The sequence below is a fragment of the Anomaloglossus baeobatrachus genome, chromosome 7 (assembly GCF_048569485.1).
Source record: "Anomaloglossus baeobatrachus isolate aAnoBae1 chromosome 7, aAnoBae1.hap1, whole genome shotgun sequence".
In the NCBI taxonomy this organism is placed as follows: domain Eukaryota; kingdom Metazoa; phylum Chordata; class Amphibia; order Anura; family Aromobatidae; genus Anomaloglossus; species Anomaloglossus baeobatrachus.
Genome location: NC_134359.1, coordinates 280,889,889 through 280,902,890, shown reverse-complemented (window position 1 = coordinate 280,902,890; position 13,002 = coordinate 280,889,889). Strand labels below are relative to the sequence as shown.

The 13,002-nt window shown below is 43.7% G+C and overlaps 1 long non-coding RNA gene across 2 annotated transcripts in view; it reads left to right on the top strand.

Moving 5' to 3' along the window:
• The window catches only part of LOC142245499 (uncharacterized), a 66,146-nt gene that overhangs the window by 24,848 nt on the left and 28,296 nt on the right, over window positions 1-13,002 (top strand). The window contains exons 1-2 of one of the 2 annotated variants that reach the window (XR_012724777.1): window positions 97-236; window positions 3,988-4,050. This is a non-coding gene — a long non-coding RNA (uncharacterized LOC142245499). Of the gene's footprint in view, window positions 1-96; window positions 237-3,987; window positions 4,051-13,002 lie in introns of those variants that run through there. The other variant, XR_012724778.1, reaches the window with a different exon arrangement.

The window sequence follows — 13,002 nt, the reverse complement described above, 5'->3', positions numbered from 1 at the left end:
CTGAGTTCAATGATGTATCACTTAGATTAGTGGCTGCAGCCGTTCTGACACAGTGAAAGATTTTATTTTTTGTATGCAGCAGTGCTGGGAGAGCTGTCCCCACCGACACCAGGCTTTCAGTGAAAATTTCCATAGACAGAAGCTCCTAATCACAGAGGGGATGGAGTCGGAGTACATCTCACATCCTGCTGAGACCCACTAATGATAAAGATAAGAGGCTTAAACTAACATTGCAGGTAAACAAAACACACTTCGAGATAAGACGCTCAGGGCTGAATTCTCTGTTTTAACTGTTACAGCATGCTGTCTTCAGATTACATTGCGGAAACATGCTGGAAGAGTCCCTTTAAGACACAATCCATAGTCAGAACAGCATCAAAACAAAAAGGCAGACTATTAGAGGGAAAAACAGGGTCGTGATGGCTATTTTTTAACCAAAAAAGATGTCAGATCACTTACAAAGTGAATTAGAAACTTTCGTAACCTTCCATGGTGTACATAATTATTACAATATTCAAGTTTAGTTACTCTTTATGAATCAGGCACCTATTTACTCTCTAAAAATCAACTTTAGCAGAAAAAATATGGATATGGTGGGTTGTACCTCCAATTCTGAACTGCGTGGTATCACATAACCCCTTTAAATACCACCAGTGAAAGATAATACCTTAGCTCATAATGTATATCACCTTTGCTGCTTTTGTGCTGCACAGTTCTTTCTCCACTAATAATAATAATAATTAATATATAGCGCTATTAATTCCATAGCACTTTACATACATTGGCAACACTGTCCCCATTGGGGCTCACAATCTAAGGTCCCTATCTGTAAGTTTTTGGAGTGTGGGAGGAAACCCGCGCAAACATGGGGAGAACATACAAACTCCTTGCAGATGGTGTCCTTGGTGGGAATTGAACCCAGGACCCCAGCGCTGCAAGGCTGCAGTGCTAACCACTGAGCCACCACAAGACTGCAGTGCTAACCACTGAGCCACCGTGCCACCCTCTAATAGGAATAAATCATTGTTTGCCATGTTACAGATAGTGAGCCGCATCCCGGTCCTGGTCAGGTCACAGTTTCTACAAGCCGGCTAGTTCACGATTTACTTACCACCCTCTCCTCTTTTATTTGGCTTCTACACACTACTTGACTCAGCGCTGATGCTGCAGTAATCACAGGACTTTCACAGGAAGCAAGTTTCATCCTCAGACAAACAAACAACTTTTAATTCCCCGTCTGGCTATTTTATCCAAGTCGTATAGCTATATTCCTATCCATCTTGTTTTTTTTTCTATTCTGCCCCATATTCCAGTAGAAAGCGACCAACTGGCTAATTTTTTACTTTTACAGTAGAAGCCTAAGCATAACTGAATGAAAGATCTCCAAGATCCTATTCTAATATGTAGTAGATGTAATAATATTAGAAAACATCTCTAATTAGAATGTAGTATATTTCTTCAGGTATAGCAATGTCACTTCCCCCATGTGCAGGGCATAACTGTCACTATATGAGTGGTCATAACCATGAAAACCTAAGCTCCTGTAATGCCCTGCACATGAGGTAAGAGACATAGCTAATCTAGAGAACTATACGACATTTCTAATTGGAGGTATTTGCTATTAATAATAATAATATATTATTATTATTATTATTATTATTATATCTACTACATATTGGGATAGGATCTTGGAGATATTCCCAGCTCCAAGATCCTATTCCAATATGTAGTAAGTGTAATAATAATGTTAGGAAATACCTCCAATTAGAAATGTATAGTTCTACTGATTTAGATATGTATCTTATCTCATGTGCAGGGTATTGCAGGAGCTTAGGTTTCCATGGTTATGACCACTCATATAACAGGTAGTTGCTAGTGTTCATAACCATGGATACTCTTACTTCATGTGTAGGACATTACAGGAGCTTAGGTTTCCATTTTCATGACCACTCATATAGTGACAGTTAGTTGCTAGTGTTTATAACCATGGATACCTAAGCTACTGCAATGCCCTGCACATGAGGTAAGCTACAGCTAATCAGGAGAACTATACTACATTTCTAATTAGCGTTATTTGCTAATTTTATTATTACACCTACTACATATTGGGATAGGATCTTGGAGATGGGAATATCTCCAAGATCATATCCCAATATGTAGTAAGTGTAATAATAATATTAGGAATTACCGCCAATTAGAAATGTAGTATAGTTTTCCTGATTAGCTATGTCTCTTACCTCATGTGCAGGGCATTGCAGTAGCTTTTCCATGGTTATGACCACTCATATATTCAGTTAAGCGGGCTTTACACACTGGGATATCGGTCCCGATATCGCTAGTGTGGGTACCCGCCCCCATCTGTTGCGCGACACGGGCAAATCGCTGCCCGTGCCGCACAAGAGCCGTCAAACATACTTACCTGTCCGGCGACGTCGCTGTGACGGGCGAACCGCCTCCTTTCTAAGGGGGCGGTCCGTGCGGCGTCACATCGACGTCACTGAAGCGTCACTGAACCGCCGCCCAATAGCAGTGGAGGGGCGGAGATGAGCGGGACGTAACATCCCGCCCACCTCCTTCCTTCCTCATAGCGGCCGGGAGGCAGGTAAGGAGAGCTTCCTCATTCCTGCGGCGTCACACGCAGCGATGTGTGCTGCCGCAGGAACGAGGAACAACTTCGTTACTACTGCAGTAACGATTTTTAAGAATGGACCCCCATGTCGCCGATTAGCGATTTTGCAAGTTTTTTCAACGATGCAAAATCGCTTATCGGTGTCACACGCAACGGCATCGCTAATGCGGCCGGATGTGCGTCACAAATTCCGTGACCCCAACGACTCCGCATTAGCGATGTCGCAGCGTGTAAAGCCCGCTTTAGTTGCTAGTGTTCATAACCATGGATACTCTTACTTCATATGTAGGACATTACAGGAGCTTAGGTTTCCATGGTTATGACCTTTCATATAGTGACAGTTGCTAGTGTTTATACCTAAGCTACTGTAATGTCCTGCACATGAGGTAAGCAACAGCTAATCAGGAGAACTATACTACATTTCTAATTGTCGGTAATTCCTAATATTATTATTTTTACATATTGGGATAGGATTTCAAAGATATTCCCATCTCCAAGATCCCATTCCAATATGTAGCAAGTGTAATAATTATATTAGGAATTACTGCCAATTAGAAATGTAGTATAGTTCTCCTGATTAGCTATGTCTCTTACCACATTTGCAGGACCTTAGGTTTCCAACTAACTGTCACTATATGAATGGTCATAACCATGGAAATCTAAGCTACTGCAATGCCCTGCACATGAGCTAAGCGACATAGCTAATCAGAAGAACTATACTACGTTTCTAATTGGCAGTATTTGCTATTATTATTATTACACCTACTACATATTGGGATAGGATTTCGAATATATTCCCATCTCCAAGATCCCATTCCAATATGTAGTAGGTGTAATAATAATAATAATATTAGGAAATTCCGACAATTAGAAATGTAGTATAGTTCTCCTGATTAGCTATGTCTCTTACCTCATGTGCAGGGCATTGCAGGAGCCTAGTTTTCCATGGGTATGACCACTCATGTAGTAACAGTTAGTAAGTTCCTAATGTTTATAACCATGGATATCTAAGCTACTGCAATGCCCTGCACATGAGGTAAGAGCCATAGCTAATCAGGAGAACTATACTACATTTCTAATTGTCGGTATTTCCTAATCTTATTATTATTATTATTATTATTATTATTATTATTACACCTACTACATATTGGAGATGAGAATAGTCCTTTAAAATTCATGGTGCAAAGATAATATCAATATTAGGTTTCTGTGTTCCTGCAGCCACCTGCCCTTGATTTGCACAAATTTACCTTTGATTTTCCTTTTGTAAGTTACTCATATACATTTGATGTTTCTATTTATTTTGCTCCAGTGCTTTTATTAATATATGCAATTTTATTGCACTCCTATTATTTCAGGGAACCACATACCAGTGCCATATTCATCCGAACCATCCCTCAGGAACCCCTGTGTAATTGAAGGTATGGTGCAGTGGTTACGTGTTTGGTGTTAACCACACAAGTATGTGGCTTTGGTTTTCGCCGCTGATGCTTGTACTCGCTGTGTGTTCTCGAAGGGCAATCATTTAATCCCACATTTCTTTGCTGAATTAACCATATTTGCTATAATCATTGGAAACAGAATTAACCGAGACTCTTCTTTCCACTTGAGAGTACATAACACTGGATGTAACTAGCCTATGTTTTCTGGCTGAATTTGCAATTATTTCAATATATTTTAATCTAGGCCTAAACGGTGTATTAAACTGAAGCCATGGTAACACTACAAAGTCTATATACTGTCTAAGGTCAAAATGTCACGGTCCGTTCCAGAATCCAAAAATGTCAGCGGATGTTCTAAAACCAAAACATTAGTGGTAATCTAGAGCCTAAAAAATGGCATTGTTAGTGCTAGAATCTTCCCTCTCATGTCCGTTCTTGATGTCCCCCCCGCAAAAAAATAAAATCCGTTCGTACCAGTCACTGGTAAATTTACATCCCCATCAAAGTCACCCCAAAAAGGTCCAATTGAGAAATCCCAAACAATTTGTGTCTTCTGAACCCCAGAACATGTCACCGTTTATGGTAGAAATCTATCTACCACCCCCCTAAACAACAAAACGCCAGTGACAGTTCAAGATGACCCTCCCCAGAAAAAAAGGTTCTGGGCCAAAAAGGTCCCGACATTCACAATGCAAGACTTGTCCTTATTCAGCAAGTTTAAGGCTATGTGTCCACGGGAGAATGTAGCTGCGGATTTTTCTGCATCAAAATCCGCGGCTTTCCCGCAAAATCCGCACCTTTTCAAAGGTGCGGATTTGCCGCGGATTTGATGCGGATTTTGGTGCGGATTTTTTTTTTTCCCCCAATTTTAAAGCCAAAATCCGGATGAAAATTCGCAACAATAATTGACATGTTGCAGATTTTTCCGGATCAAAATCCGCACGAAATCCGCTGCGGAAAAATCCGCAGCATGGGCACAGCATTTCCAAAATACCATAGAAATGGCTGGGAAGTGCCTGAGCTGCAGATTTTCGGGAAATCTGCAGCTTTTCCGCGAGAAATCCGTGGCAAAATCCGCGCATTTTCCGCAGCGTGGACACATAGCCTAAGGACACGTTTCCGCCTATCCAAGTTGATGAAAGCTTAAATAGGTTTGAAACGCTTCCTTGAAGTTGCTGAATAAAGGCAAGTTTCTACAATCATCGTCAACTGTTATGTCTGCGTCAGGATCTGTGGAGACTACAGATTCTGGCACTGTCTGCTAACTTCTCGGATGTCTATAATCAGTGCAGGTGGACACTTGTATTGACCTGTAGATAGGTAGCTCATAGACAGGCTAGCAAGAGTTAATCTCTGCTAGGCTGCTTGTTAGTCTCCTTTGATCACATGCTGTGTGGGAGCCAGTCACAATCATTCCCTATATATACTGGCTGAACACATCCTTTAATGCCAGCTATAGCATCTCTATACTAGTCTGGTGAGGTGTTTTGATATAGACTTACTGGTGGTTGTAGGACTTTATTGCTGTGAGCGGTTGTGGTGTTAACGCTTGTTGTACTTTTATTGCTGCCTTACTTCTCTTGCTTTTCTTTTTAGTTTCTTACTCTCTGTTCTGTTTGCAGTGTGTCCAAGTTTTTTTTTCCCTGTCTGTCTTTAGCTGTGTTGCTATCACACTCCTGCCTCTTCCTTCTCTGGGGGGGAGGAGGGAACAGATTAGCTTTACTCAGAAGTATAGTAAGGCACGGGACTCCGGCATCTCCACCATCAGGGGTAATCCGGAGGTTAGGCCGGTTTCAGATGTCCGTGCCACACACATGGTTATGGTCATACATGAGTCATACGTGTCATGCGTATGTCACACGTGTGACATCTGTGTTTGCATACGTGTGACGTACCGGAGAAAACACTGGGTCCCCTAGCATATGGCACAGTATAGGAGCCCCTGTACCTTTTTATCCTACAGTCACATTGTGAAAATGGGTCTGTGAAAACACGTACAGCACACGGATGACATCAATGTGCTGTACGTGTTTAACAATGCAAAGTATAGCTTTGTAATTTCATTTTTTTTTTTTATCCCTACCGGAAAAACACAGATGGCACACTGCTGGAAACCACTGATGACACCGGTATCAGATTTTAACATACGTGTTTTATATGGACTTATGAAAGAGACCTAAAACAGTGGACAGAGAGCTGCCCTCCAGTGTAAAATCAGGATAAACTGCAAGGTACAAAGTCACTAGTGAGCTCATAGGCCAGCCATACACAGGACATGTTAGTCTACTCTGATCACATGCTGTGGGGGAACCAGTCACACTCACTCCCCTCCTATATGCTGGCTGGACACTTCCTTTAATGCTATCTATAGCTTCTCTATACTGGTCTGGTGAGGTGTTGTGATCCTGACTTACTGGTTGTTGTTGTACTTTATTACTGTGAGTGGTTGGGGTTTTGTTTCTGCCTTCCTTGTCTTGCTTTTCTCCTTAGTCACTTACTGTTTATTTCTGTGAGTTTGCAGTGTGTTTGAGTTTTAGTTTTTCACTGTCTTTATCTGTATTATCTCACTCCTGCCCCTTCCTTTACTGTAGGGAACAGATTAATTTTGGTCAGGAGAATATTAGGGTATGGGACTCCGTCATCTCCACCATCAGGGGTAATCTGGAGGTTAGGGATATCCTAGGGTCCCCTAGGATGAGGAACAGTATAGGAGTCCCCTGTCCTCCTCCTATTCTCCAGTCACATAGTGCCAGGACTACTTTGAATTTCTTTACTTACTTTTCCAGGTTCACCACCCCCCCTAGTGCAGGTCTTATCACTTTGAAATACTTCTTAAACAAGCACCGTACGGTATTATTTATAAGTGAGCACTGTACGGTATTATTTATAAGCAAGCACCGTACGGTATTATTTATAAGCAAGCACCGTACGGTATTATTTATAAGCAAGCACTGTACTTTATTATTTATAAGCGAGCATCGCACGGTATTATTTATAAGCAAGCACTGTACGGTATTATTTATAAGCAAGCACCGTACGGTATTATTTATAAGCAAGCACCGTACGGTATTATTTATAAGCAAGCTCTGTACGGTATTATTTATAAGCAAGCACCGTACGGTATTATTTATAAGCAAGCACCGTACGGTATTATTTATAAGCAAGCACTGTACGGTATTATTTATAAGCAAGCACTGTACGGTATTATTTATAAGCAAGCACTGTACGGTATTATTTATAAGCAAGCACCGTACGGCATTATTTATAAGCAAGCACCGTACGGCATTATTTATAAGCAAGCACCGTACGGTATTATTTATAAGCAAGCACTGTACGGTATTATTTATAAGCAAGCACTGTACGGTATTATTTATAAGCAAGCACTGTACGGTATTATTTATAAGCAAGCACCGTACGGCATTATTTATAAGCAAGCACCGTACGGTATTATTTATAAGCAAGCACCGTACGGTATTATTTATAAGCAAGCACTGTACGGTATTATTTATAAGCAAGCACTGTACGGTATTATTTATAAGCAAGCACCGTACGGTATTATTTATAAGCAAGCACCGTACGGTATTATTTATAAGCAAGCACCGTACGGTATTATTTATAAGCAAGCACTGTACGGTATTATTTATAAGCGAGCACTGTACGGTATTATTTATAAGCGAGCACCGTACGGTATTATTTATAAGCAAGCACTGTACGGTATTATTTATAAGCAAGCACTGTACGGTATTATTTATAAGCAAGCACTGTACAGTATTATTTATAAACAAGCACTGTACAGTATTATTTATAAGCAAGCACCGTACGGTATTATTTATAAGCAAGCACCGTACGGTATTATTTATAAGCAAGCACTGTACGGTATTATTTATAAACAAGCACTGTACAGTATTATTTATAAGCAAGCACTGTACGGCATTATTTATAAGCAAGCACCGTACGGTATTATTTATAAGCAAGCACTGTACGGTATTATTTATAAGCAAGCACCGTACGGTATTATTTATAAGCAAGCACTGTACTTTATTATTTATAAGCGAGCACCGCACGGTATTATTTATAAGCGTTGGGGTAGAGAATAGGCTCAAGAGTCATGGATAGTAGGGGATACAAGACCCTTCTATCCCAAGTGTCAAAGTCCAGACCCTTAATGTGAGACCCATTGTTATCTTACTCGTGGACCCCACACTTGTCAGTTTACACCTCTGGTGCTTTGCACTTAATATTCTCCGGCTATATTTTCATGCACCCATACAATATACTATTGAGAAGTCGGCCCGCAGTGCCCCGATACCTGGCGTCCGCTCTTTCATAACTTGCATCTAATATGACATTGTTGTGTCTGGGACCAGCACCTCTAGACTTGGCATCAGATCAGGCGATATTGTACTGGCACGTGCCCTTCTATATTTGCTATTATACATAGTAATATTACACCAAGCGCTGAACCTTTTGGCTTTCCACCAGGTATACCCAACACTTGTACTTTTAGGCCTGCAGTCAAACATGGCTGTATTATAGCTGGCATCGGGACTTTTATAATTGCCAAACACTCTTTCTAATATATCGTTTACATTTAATGAAAGCCTCTTAATGTGTCCGGGATTTACTGTATGTGTAGAGGAATACGGCGGCGGCTATATACATAAAAAAGGCACAATTGTTGTCCCCAATACATGACCATAACCCAAGCCTATGCGTAGTCTCAGTATCTTTATTTTTCTTTATAGGGGAGAAAAGGGCATGAAATAACAAATGACTGCAAGATCACACTACACAGGGATTGTTTATTGTCTATAACCATTGGAAACACATAGTTCTGAATTAGAGCTACATACACAAAAGAGAAGAAGACTTAATCTAGGGGTTTTTTTGCACAGCCGCTCTACCTTTTTTTTTGTTGGCTATGTGCACACGTTGCGTGTTATCATGCTTTTACGCTGCGTTCTGCACCGCAGCATAAAAGCATGCGTCCTGCGTCCACCAGCACAATGTATGAAGATTGTGCAAATTCCATCCGCATGTTGCGTTTTAGAATGCAACGTTTCGGCTGCTGCCAAAAGGCTGCGTTCTAAAAAGCAACATGTCACTTCTTTTGTGCGTTTTGGTTGCATTTTCCACCCACACTCTCACTCACTCTCTCTCTCTCTCCCCCTCTCTCTCTCTCTCTGTCTCTGTCTGTCTCTCTCTCTGTCTGTCGGTCTCTCTGTCGGTCGGTCTATCCCTAATCCCCCCCTCTCTCATACTCACCGATCACTGACCTATCTCTGACACGGCGCTGCACGGCTGTCACACTGCGGCGGCTTCTCCAGCTTTTGAAAATGCGGGCCGCTCATTATTCCATCTCGTATTCCCTGCTTCCCCCGCCCACCGGCGCCTATGATTGGTTGCATTCAGACGCGCCCCCATGCTGAGTGACAGCTGTCTCACTGCAACCAATCACAGTCACTGGTGGGCGGGTCTATGTAGTGCAGTAAAATAAATAAATTAAAAAAAAAATGGCGTGCGGTCCCCCCAATTTTGATACCAGCCAAGATAAAGCCACACGGTTGAAGGCTGGTATTCTCAGGATGGGGAGCCCCACGTTATGGGGAGCCCCCAGCCTAACAATATCAGCCAGCAGCCGCCCGGAATTGCCGCATCCATTAGATAATCCTGGGACTCTACCCGGCTCATCCAAAATTGCCCTGGTGCGGTGGCAATCTGGGTAATAAGGAGTTAATGGCAGCCCATAGCTGTCACTAAGTCCTACGTTAATCTTTGCAGGCGTCTATGAGACACCCCCCAATGATTAACCTGTAAGTGAAAGTAAATAAACACATACACCCAAAAAAATCCTTTTTTTGAAATAAAAGACAAAAAAACACCCTATTTCACCACTTTAATAAAATCCCCAAACACCCCTCCAGGTCCGGCGTAATCCACAGAGGTCCCACGACGCTTTCAGCTCTGCTACATGAAGCTGACAGGAGCGGCAGTAGAACACCGCCGCTCCTGTCAGCTCCACACAGAAACTGAAGTGAGTGGCATTGTCAGCGGAGACATCACTCAGGTTACCCGCGGCCACAGGTCTCGTGTGGAGGACTTGAGCTGGCCGCGGGTAACCTGAGTGACGGCACTGCTGATCGCGTGGCTCACTTCAGTCACTCAGGAGATTTGTGGCCACCGGTGAGTCCTTCACCTGTGATCGCAAATCAAGCCGCGGCACACGCACAGAGCCGCGCGATCACAATGAAGTCGGGTGAAGTGCATCCAAGTTCATTCTGATCGCGCGGCACTGTCTCGCAGCCAACCAAGCTCTTTTTGACAGTGCGGTCCTACTCGGCTCTGCTGCAAGTCTATGGGGATGCTGCAGAGCCCAGTGGGGACCGCACTGTCAAAAATGTGCGTTCTGGATGCTTTTCCCTCTCTGTCTATGGCAGAGCAAGCATCCAGAACGCATGAATTCTGCAGTAACAATGCGTCTCAGATCGCAGCTTTTCGGCTGCGTTCTGAGACGCACATGCAGTGACTTACACACTGTGGAATAGAATGCAAAGTGCGCACATAGCCTTAACCTGGCCCTACATTTGCGGTCAGCTAGGAGGCAGCTCCCCACTACAGATCAGCGCATGGGGTTTTTATTGTGGAGAGAAGAGAAAGCTGCTCCCCTCTATAGAGCAGCGTCCAAGGTTGTCATTGGGGAGAGAAGATAAAGCTGCTCTCACCTACAGATCAGCACCCGGGATTGTCATTGGGGAGAGAAGAGAAAGCTGCTCCCCCCCTACAGATTAGCGCCTGGGGTTGTCATTGGGGAGAGAAGAGAAAGCTGCTCCCCCCCTACAGATCAGCGCCTGGGGTTGTCATTGGGGAGAGAAGAGAAAGCTGCTGCCCCCTACAGATCAGTGCCTGGGGTTGTCATTGGGGAGAGAAGAGAAAGCTGCTGCCCCCTACAGATCAGCGCCTGGGGTTGTCATTGGGGAGAGAAGAGAAAGCTGCTCCCACCCTACAGATTAGCGCCCGGGGTTGTCATTGGGGAGAGAAGAGAAAGCTGCTCCCACCCTACAGATCAGCGCCTGGGGTTGTCATTGGGGAGAGAAGAGAAAGCTGCTGCCCCCTACAGATTAGCGCCCGGGGTTGTCATTGGGGAGAGAAGAGAAAGCTGCTGCCCCCTACAGGTCTGTGTCCGAGGTTGTCATTGGAGAGAGAAGAGAAAGCTGCTGCCATACGTGTCTTCCCCGACAGGAAAGGGTTCAACCATTGAAATTCCAGCAGCCCGGATCCTTCTCTTCTCCAGCATCATCCTTTGGGGTGTGAGTTGGCAGGTCCCAGTACACATCATGCTGATAGTCAGCCGCATCTGTTACATTTCCCAACTTTCATCCCATGCGCGTGAGGGTCATTGGATGTATTGAATCAATAAAATACAAAGAGGTGGTGTCACGCTAGGTACAGGGAAGTACCAAGAAAAAGGGAAGGGAAACCCTGTGTCTAGGGAAGGGGGAGATGGTGACCCCTGACCAAACCTTGGGTCCCTCACCATCCTAGATAGGATCCGCACCTATGCACCGAGCCGGATACCTGACCCTAGGTATCCCTAGTGCAGGGCCCTAAATAGGGAACGGATGGGATGACCCCTTTGTCAATCCCACTAAACACTAGAGAAGACACAAGGAGGACACACAGGGGGAAAATGCATGAACTACGTATCTGCAGATGACTCAGGTAGAAGGTCAGCAAAGTATTCAGCAACGATACTACAGAGGAGTACAAGCCAGAAACTTGCAACCAAGGCTTGGATGAACTGAAAAATATCACCAACACCAGTCCAATGGAAGGAAGGGGTATATAAGCACCAAGAGAATACTGATGGGTGGAGGGTGAGCTCCTGCTGGGTCCAAAAGGGGGAGAGATGAATCCAGCAGAAAAGCTACCTATATCAACAAATACGAAACAATGGAAAGTTGGAGCATTCTTCACAGCCAAACGCTGTGACCTTCTATGGCCAGAAACCACATGACTGTCTCTCACCCGTGACAGGTGGACATGCCCTCTAATACTATATTAAAGGGTTATTCTCAAAATTACAAACCGGCCTCTTAAATGCATGTGCACCACCGTTCCATCCGTTTTCTGTGGAAATGCTGTAAATATCCAGGTGGGGATTTCAGAGCCCCATTCTTGGGACCGGTGGGGGTCCCAGTGGTCAGATAGGTTTGTTGAGAATATCTCATGAAACATATATTTTTTTTTTAAGTTTGACAAGAACACACCCCAGTGATTAAAGAAATGGTAACGCCCAGTTGTCATTTGATATTTCCAGGAGGAATAACTGAGGAACAAACGAAACACACACATTTCTAAGATGCTGTAGCGGGTTTATTTAATAAGAAATACAAGTATTTGGTATAGAGGCAGGTAAAGAGCGCGGACCGCTCCTCTCTGATTCCGCCTGCGCCCGCTGTAATGGATACTCCCCGAAGGTCCTCAATATTCCCATTGTTTCACCTGTGTTTCCACAGGAAAATTTAAAAGTTGTGACCTTTTAAGAGTTCACTGGGGACAGTTTAGAGAAGCCTTCTTGTCAATGAAAAGTGATACGTAGATGGGGGCGCAGCGCACAGCAACTGGCATATTGTGGCGGGGATTAGCGCAGGGCAGATTAGGGCAGCGATTGGCAGAAGGAGGGAGGGAATCCTGAGAAAACAATGTTTCTTAAGGGGCTGTGGGAATGACTGATGCCGAGAGGGTGAATGAGTCTTTGATGAGAGCTACAAGCTCTGGAGACTGAAAGAAGTCATGAAGATCAGAGAGAAGGAACGGGTGAGGCTGCCTGCGTGTGCCAGGAATGTGGCTGCCTATAACATTTAATACTATATAAGGAGACAGCGAGTAAGGCCAGAGATGGGACGAGCGCTGGCATTCACAAAGGGGGAG